At 45.3% G+C, this 12,222-nt stretch overlaps 1 long non-coding RNA gene across 4 annotated transcripts in view; it reads left to right on the top strand.

Moving 5' to 3' along the window:
- The window catches only part of LOC134957922 (uncharacterized), a 119,735-nt gene that overhangs the window by 72,036 nt on the left and 35,477 nt on the right, over positions 1-12,222 (top strand). Inside the window, exon 4 of one of the 4 annotated variants that reach the window (XR_010186798.1) lies at positions 10,821-10,971. The exons of the other annotated variants lie outside the window; for them this stretch is intronic. This is a non-coding gene — a long non-coding RNA (uncharacterized LOC134957922). Of the gene's footprint in view, positions 1-10,820; positions 10,972-12,222 lie in introns of those variants that run through there. 4 annotated transcript variants of the gene reach the window in all.

Below are 12,222 nucleotides of genomic sequence, written 5' to 3'. Positions count from 1 at the left end.
GCCTTGTCCTCTGGAAGGAACACCTTCTGGGCCACAGTATCCAGCAACATCCCCAGGAACAGGAGTCGCTGAGTCGGCTCCAGGTAGGAATTCTGCAAGTTGAGGATCCACCCACAGTGTGACAGAAGTTGGATAATGCTGTCGACATGGAGCAACAAAAGCTTCCTGGATCTTGCTTTGATCAGAAGGTCGTCCAGGTAAGGAACAATATTGACTCCATGGACCCAGAGCTGGAACATCATCTCCACCATCACCTTTGTGAACACCCTTGGAGCTGTGGACAGGCCGAAGGGAAGCTCCTGGAATTACATAGTATCTAGTATCTAAGGTTGAAAAAAGACAATTGTCCATCGGGTTCAACCTATTTGTGGTCTCCTATGAGCCTATTTGTGGTCTCCTATGTGTGGTCTCCAGCAGAGCAAATCGCAGGTACGTCAGATGAGGTGGCCAAATCAGAATATGGAGGTAGGCATCCTTGTTATTCAAGGAGACTATGAATTCCTGTTCCTCCAGGCCCACAATCACTGCTCGCAATGATTCCGTTTTGAACTTGAACACCTTCAAGTAAGGATTCAAGGGCTTTAGATTCAGAATGGGTCTTACCGAACTGTCCGGCTTCAGTACCACAAACAGGTTGGAGTAATAATCCTTGCCACATTGCGGTATTGGTACTGGAACAATGATGTGGGACTGGACCGACTTTAGGATGGCGTTTTGCAACGTAACCTGTATATCCTCCAAAGCTGGTAAGCTTGATTTGAAAAATCGTTGGGGAGGAGAACTGTCAAACTCCAGCTTGTAGCCTTGAGATCCCTGACCTAGGTATCTTGGCAGTAAGCCTCCCAGACTCGGCTGAAGTGACACAGTCAAGCTCCCACCTCAAGATCCCCTCGGAGTGGGTGGGCACCATCATGCTGAGGACTTAGCGGAAGCAGAACTGGTGGTCTGTTCCTGAGAGCTGGTGTTTGCAGGTTTTCTTGATTTACCTCTGGTGCCTCTAGTCACATTGGAGGCACCTCTGGCCTTAGATCAAAATCTGTGAGACCGAAAGGACTGCACAGACTGCCCCGGGTAGGAGTGTCTCGCCGGCGGGGCTCCAGAGGGGAGAAACGTGGATTTCCCAGCCATAACTTTGGAAATCCAGGTATCCAGTTCAACCCCAAACAGCCATTCCCCTGAAACGGGGAGGGATTCCACACTACGTTTGGATCCCGCATCCGCTATCCACTGATGCAACCACAAGGCCCTGCACGCCGACACTGCCATGGCAAAAGTCCTAGCATTAATGTTCCCCATTTCCTTGAGCGAATCACAGAGGACACGTGTAGTGTCCTGAATGTGCTTTAGGAGGGTCACCATAGTGACCAGGGGCATAGCCCCGGAGAGGCCTTCCTGAATTTGAGTGGCCCATGAATGAATGGCATTGGTCATCCAGCAACCCACAGTGACCGGCCTTTGTGATACACCTGCTGCCATGTAAATAGATTTGAGTGTAGTCTCTATTTTCCTATCTTACCTTGATGGTAAAGGACCCCGGAGCAGGCAGCACTGCCTTTTTGGACCGTCGAGAGACTGATACATCAACCCCTGTGGGTTCCTCCCAAAATTTCCTACCATCCGGAGCAAATGGGAAAGTGTGCAAAAACTTTTTGGACACTTGGAATTTTTTGTCTGGATTTTTCCAGTCCAGCTTGAATAGGTCAGGTAACTCTGCAGAATCAGGGAAAGTGACATTAGGCTTGTTTTGTGTAAAGAAAACGACTGCTGCGACGCAGTGTCCTCTAGAGGGAGCTTTAACACGTTCCGTATAGCCAATACTAGGGGTTCAATACCCTGAGCAGAATTGGGATCCCCACTACGGGGTCCAAGTACTCCCCATCCTCCTGTATATCCTCCTCTGTGTCAGATAGTAGAGCAGGCAAACCACGCTTTTGTGGTCCTGCATGAGCAGAGGGGGACTGAGCAACATCTGCTCTAGCAGCTAAATCTACAACAGCCTGTTGTAGTAGCTGAGTTTTCTGAACATTAGCAGTGAGCTGGAATGACATATCAGACATCATAGTTTTAAGAGACCCTAGCCAGTGGGGCTCTGGCAGTGCCGTAACTAGACATTTTAGCGCTGTGTGCAAGAAACCGCATCGCCCCCCCCCCCCCATTATAATTAAAGAAGAGCCAGTGCGCAAAAACTATAGGGGTGTGGCCACAAATAATATCAATTCATATTACGCTGCACAGTAGTCTCCATTATTCAAATTACGCCGCACAGTAGCGCCACTTACACACATTGCTCTAGGTAGAGCCCCTGTCACACATTACGGCAGGTAAAGCTCCCTTTTACACATAACGGCAGGCGGAGCTCCATTTTACACATTACGGCAGGCAGAGTCCCCTTCTACACATTATGGCAGGCAGAGTCCCCTTTTTCACATTACGGCAGGGAGAGCCTCCTTTTACACATTAAAGTCTGGAGGGTAGGTAAAGCAGGCGTGTACCCACAGAGTTGAAGTGCAGGAGATAAGCAGTACTTACCAGTGCAGCAGTGATCTAGATGGCGGCAGATGGGTCCTTTCTTGATGGCTCTTGTCAGATGTTTTTTGGTCAGGAGGTGGGTGGGGGAACCAGCAGGCTCGTGGATAGTGTTTGCTTCTGGTGTCAAAGTTTATGGCCCATTCCTCTCATCCAGGACCCACCCTGTCGTATATGGACTCACACTGGTGCAATCCTGATTAAGGATGTTGCAATTTCTCCCGCAGAAGGTGGGAGGGTAGGCAACTATGGCCCAGCTGTACACACGGGTGTGGATCATTAGATCGACAGAGTCTAGGTCGACAATATTTAATTCGACCACTATAGGTCAACAGTCACTAGGTCGACAGGGTCAGAAGGTCGACAGGGTCGAAAGGTCGACATGTTCTAGGTCGACAGGTCAAAGGGTCGACATGAGTTTTTAATTTTTTGGTGTCGTTTTCTTCGTAGAGTGACCGGGAACCCCAATTAGTGCACCGTGTCTCCTCGCATGGCTCGCTTCCCTCGCCATGCTTCGGGCAAGGTGCCCCGCTTTGCTCGGCACAGATTACCGTTACAATCATAGTCCACGTGGATCGTCAAGTATGAAAAAGTTTAATTTTTTTTAAACTCATGTCGACCTTTTGACCTGTCGACCTAGAACATGTTGACCTTCTGACCCTGTCGACCTAGTGACTGTCGACCTATAGTGGTTGACCTAAACATTGTCGACCTAGACACTGTCGATCTTCAGACCGGATACCGTACACACATATATACACACTGTACACACATATATACACACTGTACGTACGTACGTACGTACGTACGTACGTACATACATATACACTGTACATACATATACACTGTACATACTGTATACACCATACACACATACATATACACTGTACATACATATACACTATACACATACACTGTACACACATACATACACACACTGTACACACATATACCATGTACATACACATATACACTATACACACATACATATACACTGCACATACATAACATACATACATATACACTGTACATACATAAACACTATACACACATACATATACACTGTACCTACACATACATGCTGTACACACATACAGATACACTGTACACACATACATATACACTGCACATACACACATACATACTGAACACACATACATATACACTGTATATAAATAGACAATGTACTTACATACACATACACACATATACAGTACTCTATACATACAATACATATACATTGTACACAAATACATACAGTACATACATACATACATACATACACTGTACACACATACATATACACTGTACATACATAGACAATGTACTTACGTACATACACACATGTACAGTACTCTATACATACATACATACATACATACATATATACATATACACTGTACACAAATACATATACACTGTACATACACACATACATATACACTATATATACACACGTCACATACATACACACTGTACACATACATACATTGTACATACATAGACAATGTACTTAATACACATACACACATATACAGTACTCTGTACATACATACACACTGTACACACATACATATACACTGCACACACATACATGTACACACATACATACATACACACACACACACACACACACACACACACTGTACACACATACATATACACTGCACACACACATACATACATACATACATACATACATACATACATACTGTACACACATACATGTGCATTGTACACACAAACATACATACTGTACGTACATACACACTGTACACACATACATATACACTGTACACACATACACACTGTACATACACACTGTACACACCTACATATACACTGTACATATACATAGACAATGTACTTACATACACACACATATACAGTACTCTGTACATACATACATACATAAATAAATACATACATAGCACCATGCACATGGCCACTCTCTCCTCCCTGCCTCTTCTCCACGGAGCCCCGAGCACATCAGCCTGACACTGACTGAGCCCAGCAGGACAAAAATCAGCTTACTCTGGGCACCAATCAGAGGGGGGACTCCGGGACCTACAGCCAGCAGAGGGAGTGAAGGACAACAAAACCTATCCCCGGGAACACACAGGACACACAGCACTGAAAGCAGCACTATCGCCGACCACCTGATGCTGCCTTGCAAACAGCTTACTGAAGCTGGGAGCCCCGCTGGCAACATCCATTTCAGTGAGTTCCGGCAAAGAGAAATGGCAGCGGCTGCACCCTCAGTAGTTACAGCCCTGGGCTCTGGACCCTCTCCCCCAGCCCCTTCACTGATTTGTGAAGATTGGCTGCATTGTTCACATGAAACAGAATCAGATGATAATGGAGAGAATCTGGTGTGGCATACACTGCACAGCTTGTGTTTACCCATGTTTCACAGTAAGCACAATCACATACACATACACACAGACAGTAATATATTGCAAGCCTGCCCTACTGTATGTGAGAGGAGACACACAGAGAGAAAGACACCAGCACACCCCTAGTTGTACAGCCCTAGTGAGGCTGTCAGCTAACTTTATCACAGTAAACACTAATAAATTCTGTACTGTAGAGGACCCAGATAGTGGGGGTCATTCCGAGTTGTTTGCACGCTAACAGTTTTTAGCAGCCGTGCAAACGCTATGCCGCCTCCCACTGGGAGTGTATTTTAGCTTAGCAGAAATGCGAACGAAAGGATCGAAGAGCGGCTACAAAAAAATTTGGTGCAGTTTCAGAGTAGCTCAAAACCTACTCAGCGCTTGCGATCACTTCAGACTATTCAGTTCCTGTTTTGACGTCACAAACACGCCCTGCGTTCGCCCAGCCACGCCTGCGTTTTTCCAGGCACGCCTGCGTTTTTTCGAACACTCCCTGAAAACGGTCAGCTTACACCCAGAAACGCCCACTTCATGTCAATCACTCTGCGGCAAGCAGTGCGACTGAAAAGCTTCGCTAGACCCTGTGTGAAACGACATCGTTCGTTGTAATAGTACAACGCGCGTGCGCATTGCGCCGCATGCGCAGACGTGCCTTTTTTTGCCTCATTGCTGCACAGCGAACGAATGCAGCTAGCGATCAACTCGGAATGACCACCAGTGTACAATAGCGGCTCTCCCCCTTTGCTATACACTGTACCAGATTTCCAGCCTGTCTGAGGAGTCAGGAAGCGCTGTGTGTGCTGTTCATTGCTGCAGTAAGCAGAGGAAGGCGCCAAAATGCCTTTGGTTCTGCTCTGAGTTAGCTCCACCCCCTCCAATGGCACTAGAGCTATAGTTATTATTTATACTGGCAATGTCTCCTTTCAGCTTAAAAACATCACAACAAGTGCTAGTCTAAGCGATTGTGAGCCAGTCTACATGGGGGATCTTAGAGGGTCCCATAAGCTGCGCCCGCGTTCAGCTGCACAGTGAACAAGGGGACCCCCCTAGCGGGGCCCCCGGTTTGTACTCACCACAGATGTCACCTTCAGTTAGTGTTAGGGGTGTGCGGTGTGCTGCGGCTGTGACAGCCAAGGTACAGTGCCCCGCTACACAACAACCCCTCAGGATGGTGGTCCTGCAGCGGGGAAGCAGCTCTGCACCTCGTAAGGCCGGTGTCGCCCAAACAGCATACCAAAAATAACAAACATTAAAAAGAAATTAAAGAAAACTCTCTGGAGCTCAGAGATGTGCATCCTCTCCTGAGGGCACTTTTTTATAAACTGCCTGTGGGAGGGGGCATAGAGGGGAGGAGCCAGCACACCCAGTGAACAAATTTAAAGTGCAGCGGCTCCTTTGGACCCCGTCTGTACCCCATCGTACTAATGTGTCCCCAATGGTTCCGGTATGAAAGATAGATAGTGTTTAGTTAGACACCATATGTTAGACAGACATTAGGTCGACAGGGTCAAAAGGTCGACATGAAAAAGGTAGACACCATGTTTTTTGCATTTTTGTGGTTTGTGTGGATAGTTTTGTCATTTGGGACCCCCAATTGTAGAAAGGCATACGCTCGCCAGTCTTCGGCACGGTGGCTCGCTGCCCTCGCCACAAGGTTTATTACCAACTCTATGCCGACATGGATAGAGAAAGTATGAAATAGTCCAAAAACATGTTACATTTAAAAAAAAAATCGTCTATCATTTGTCTATTTTCATGTCGACCTTTTGACCCTGTCGACCTTTTGTACTGTCTACCTTTTTCATGTCGACCTTTTGACCCTGTCGACCTTTTGACCCTGTCGACCTAATGTCTGTCTAACATATGGTGTCTATCTATTGACTGTCTAACTAGACACTGTCTATCTATCAAACGGATACCGTCCCCAATATACCTTGTTAGAGAAATATTGCATATGTGAAGACATGAAATAGTTGGGGATGTGAGTGGGAACAAAGAAAGGGAGAGAGAGAGAAAGAAAGAAAGAAAGAAAGAAAGAAAGAAAGAAAGAAAGAAAGAAAGAAAGAAAGAAAGAAAGGAGAGAGAATAAAAGAGAGTGGCTGTCTGCAAAGGAGGATGGAGGAATAGTACTATGAGAGTGGGGGCAGATATGAGCAGCTGACCACATCCTTTTCTGTCATTTCTTTCTGCTGGTTTTTTTCTTGCTGTGTCTCGGTCTGTCTGTGGTCTGTCTGTGGTCTTTCACCCCTTTTTCTTTTAATCTGCTATCCCTTCTCAGTTCTACCTTCTCTGTACTTTCCTTACTCTGCTATCCCTTCTCCACTCTCTTAATACTATGCTATTCTTTCTGCAGCCATACCCTGCCCGTAGCATTCAGTGGGTATCCTGGCCTGTTACCCCTTGAATGCCTGCTCTGAGCCAGCGGTACCAGCTTCTGTCAGACATCTCCGTGAGGTGTGTCATTTGGTTGTTGTTGGTCTGTCTGGATCACTGATCCAGTGGGCGACACGCTCTGGTGGCATGCAGCTCTCTCCTGTAGCTAACCCTCCTGCCGGCTGCACAGCAGCAGCATGGTCGTGTGTTGGGTGGGATTCCGGCTCCTCTCTAATGTTGGCGGTCGCTGCGGCTGCTGTTCACCGCAGATTCTGTTCACCGCCAATTAAAAATAACGGAACTCTGTTCCAACCTACTTTACCCCCATCTCAGTAGTAAATGAACTGTTATGCCATGTTAGGAAACGTAGAGTAGATGTATAAAACATTACTATCTGCCATTCAGTGTCTACCACTTGTATACTGTATACTAGTGTCAGTGGCGGAACTAGGGAGCGGTGGGCCCGGGAGCTACAAAATGCTTTCCCCCCCCACCCCCCCACCCCTCCCTCATCCCATCCAAGTCCACCCCCTCACCCCTGGAGAGGATCTGGTGAGGGGGAACTGCTCAGGGCCAGAGACATGGATACCTAGCAACAGTGCCAAAACTAGACATTTTAGCGCTGTGTGCAAGAAACGGCATCGGAGCCCCACCTCTATGTAAAACAGGGGCAGGGCGCGCCGTAGACGCGTGGAAAAAATATAGGGGCCTGGCTTCGTGGGGAAGGGGTGTGGCCACAAAATTCATATAATGGTGCACAGTAGTCTACATTATTCAAATTACGCCGCACAGTAGCACCACTACACCAGGTAGAGCCCCTTTTATACCTTACGGCGGACAGATTCCCCTTTTTACACATTACGGCAGACAGCGTCCACCTTTTACACATTACAGCAGACAGTGTCCGCTTTTTACACATTACAGCAGACAGCGTCCCCTTTTTACACATTATGGCAGACAGCGTCCCCTTTTTACACATAACGGCAGACAGAGTCCCCTTATTTAAACATTACAGCAGACAGCGTCCCCCTTTTTACACATTATTGCAGACAGCATCCCCCTTTTTACACATTAAGGCAGACAGGAAAGAAAGAAAGAGAGAAAGAGAGAAAGAATGAATAGATTATACTTGCTGTCTCCGCTGGCAGTCAGGTACCTCAGTGCAGCAGGTTCTGGCAGAGATCCCGGGCAGGGGAGAAGGAGGAGGAGGGAGAGGGAGCCGCAGCAGCGCTGTGTAATTGGTGGAGGCGCTGCTGCAGCTGTCCCTCTTCTTAACCATAGGCTGTCCTCCGCTGCGGTGAATGCTAGGATGCGCCTCCCAGGATTCACAGCGGCGGAGGACAGCCTATGGTGAAGGAGAGGGACAGCAGCAGCAGCGCCTCCACCAATTACACAGCGCTGCTGCGGCTCCCTCCTCCCCCTCCCTCCTCCTCCTTCCCCCCTGTAGCCGCTGCGCTCCTCTCCTCGGTGGGCAGCTGTGTGCTGCGGGCGGCGGTGTCCCGCAGCACACAGCGGCATGTAATGAGTCAGTCTGACTCATTACATGCCGCGCTGCTTTGGGCCCCTTGACAGTGGCGGGCCCCAGTGCAAGGCACAGATTGCACTGGTGGTAGTTCCGCCACTGACTAGTGTAACTATTAGTGCCTTGATATAATAGATCTTCATATATAAATGTTTTAGCTCCAGCTGCCTGTAATACCCTTTGTTGACATCTACAGTACATATATATGCCTGGTAATTACATTGTCACCAGGGCCGGATTAAGGCTCCACGGGGCCCGGAGTACTTAATACAAGGGGGCCCCCTAAGTGCTATATATAGTGTATATGGGGGGGGGGGAAGTTCTATCTATCTATATATATATATATATATATATATATATATATATATATATATATAAAAGCAGAGAGCTGTTAGAGGCAGTACAGTGAATATTACTGAACAAAAATATAGAAATCACATTTTCCAATGTAGAAAAACAAAAACAATATTACACTGTCACATGGTAGGTGGTACAGTATGATGCTGGGGTATGCTTCTTCTAGCATCTAAGGGCACGCAAGCTGCTGGTTACAATAGTACAGGTCTGTATAATCTGCCTGTCACAAAATTCATTTTCTCACAGCCCAACTTCAAGACGAAAGCACACACATAGCATACATACACACAACATACACACAGCATACATACTGTACATACACACAACACACACAGCATACATACTGTACATACACACAACACACACAGCATGCACACACACACACACACACACACACACACCATACATACTGTACATATACACAACACATACACATAGCATACATACATACATACATACATACATACATACTGTAGCATACTTACACACAACACACAGCATACATACATACATACATACATACACACATACATACTGTAGCATACTTACACACAACACACAGCATGCATACATACATACATACATACATACATACAAAGTAAACAAACAAACAAACACACACACACACACACACCATTAAGCACTAACCATACCAAGAGAGAAGAGGAGCTGGAGGAGATTGTCACTGCCGGAGTCCATGTGAGCGGTGCTCCTGCTGCACATACTCAATAGCTCCCTCTGCTGCCTGCAATGTATCCAGCGCTGCAGAGAGCCGTCGGCTCTGATTGTGACTGCAGGTGTGACCGGCCAGTGCAGAAAACAAATTTGATCCGTGCGGGAGAGGGTTGGGGGGAGGGGGGTTCTGCACCACTGCCACCAACGGCATAACTTTATAAAACAAAAATTAAAAAATCATGTAAACGTCCAGTGCTTGATGGCAGGCAGGGGGCCACCAATATAAGGGGGGCCTGGGGTACTGTGTCCCCTTGGAACCCCCCTTAATCCGGCTCTGATTGTCACATGAAAAATTTTTTGTTTAAGGGCTATTTTTCCCCATTTAGATATACACATGACTTGTTATTAGATTATGACAACAACATAGCCATCATAAAAAATATGGTTTAGCAGTGTCACTTGTATCTTTATATAGTTTGCAGGTGACTGGTAGAAGTGACCACAAGTGCATACTTGCCTACTTTTGAAAAAGCATTTCAGGGAGATTGTGAAAGAAACACCTATAAACGCGGGCGCGTACTGCTACATCGGAGAGGCGTGTCATGAAAATGCCTTACATCCAAATGTAAATGAGCCCCAACGTTAGTAAGATCTATTTGTTGAAGAAAAGATTTTGCAGGATTTGTTTTTTTATTGTGATTTACAAGAGGTTCTATATACTGTGAATGGTCACGAAAAACCTTATTTAAAAATGCATGTAGCCACAGAGATCATTGTGCTTTATTTTTATTTTTTTTCAAAAATGTTTTTATTTTCACTTTTTCCTTTTAAACATCTTCAATACAATGTCAACAGAGCATTGAGTGGAATAATACTTAAGAGAACAATACAATAGAAAATGATTGTAACACAAACTGTTGTGCCCAGAATATAAAGTTTGTACATTATCAAAACATTATATAATCGATTAGGAAAGAAGAGTGAAAGAGAATTTAATCTTCCAAGGATAAAGAGTGGAGAGAAAGAAGAAAGAAAAAGAAAAAGGTATAGAAGAGTAAGAAACGAAGAATGAACAGATATATGGTGTAAAAAGAGGAGGGTAGGGAAGGGATCGCCTGTAGCCCCGTGAGAAGAAAAAAAGGGGGGGGGGGGGAGGAGGAAATGGAGAGTGATGTTAACTCAATCGGATGGGGGGTTCGGATAGACATACTGCAGTTTCATACCATAGAGTTGTACGAAAGCAATTATGAATCTGAGTTTTTGTTGAAATGCTCAAAGTATCAATAAAAGATTCCCATACCTCAAAAAATTTCTCTATGCGTTGTTCTTTATGTAATGAAGTCTCCATCCAATCCATTTTGAACACGTGAAAGAGTTTATCTTTAAACATTTGTAAGGAGGGAGGAGATGGATGTATCCATTGTTGTAAAATACACTTTTTTGCCACAGCTGATAGAATCAACAGTAGCTTCCGACAACCTGGAGATATTCTAGAGGTGGTCGTCAATATGCCAAAAACGGCCCATTCAGGAGACAATGGTAGAAAATTAACCAAATCTTTAGTGGCGAATTGTTTTATTTGAAGCCAGAATTTTTTAATGTAAGTACAATCCCATAGGCAGTGAAAAAGGGTAGCCTCAGGTCGAGTACATTTTGGACATGCCGAAGTGGAAGACATCCCCACCAACTGACACCGAGAAGGTGATAGGTATCCCCTATAAAAAATTTTGAAGAACATTTCCTGGTACATAATGGTTGGAAGGGTACGGTTAGAATATAAAAGCGCTTTTAGAATGATTGCTTCACTAAGATCAGGAAAGTGTCTCTGCCATCTAGTAATGCCTGTATCGTAATGGCCTTCATAATACGGTGTCCGCAATATTTTGTAGAACCTTGAAATAGTTCCTCTAGTGTTAGCTATAGATCGAAAGGCGATATCCAACTGGTTCTTCCAGTCCATGGGAGAAAAATAAGAGGTCACCTTAGAAACGTAATGCTGTGCTTGCAAAAAGGCTAAGTTGTGAATTTTTAAAAAGGAGAATTTAGATTGAGCCTGAGAAAAAGTGAGAGTACGTTGTATGGTTGTATCAGTAAGCTGATAAATTGTGGTAAGCCCTTGTTGGGCCCACAAAGTAAAGGGAGCAGAGGCCAAACCGTGTTGAAAGTTCACATTGCCAAGCCAAGGAAGAAACAATGAGTATGAGGTGCTAAGTCTCCATTTATTGCGGATCGTATGCCAAACTGACCATGCTGACATTAAGAGAGGGTTGTCTAATACTCCTGTTGGGATGTCAGATTTATGGAGGTGTAAAAAACAAACCAAGTCTATATTGGTAAGAAAGGATTTTTCTACTAAATAATTGGAATATAATT

Source organism: Pseudophryne corroboree, chromosome 9 (genome assembly GCF_028390025.1).
Source record: "Pseudophryne corroboree isolate aPseCor3 chromosome 9, aPseCor3.hap2, whole genome shotgun sequence".
NCBI lineage: Eukaryota > Metazoa > Chordata > Amphibia > Anura > Myobatrachidae > Pseudophryne > Pseudophryne corroboree.
Note: the sequence above shows the minus strand (reverse complement) of the source record. Positions and strands in the feature narration are given on the sequence as shown.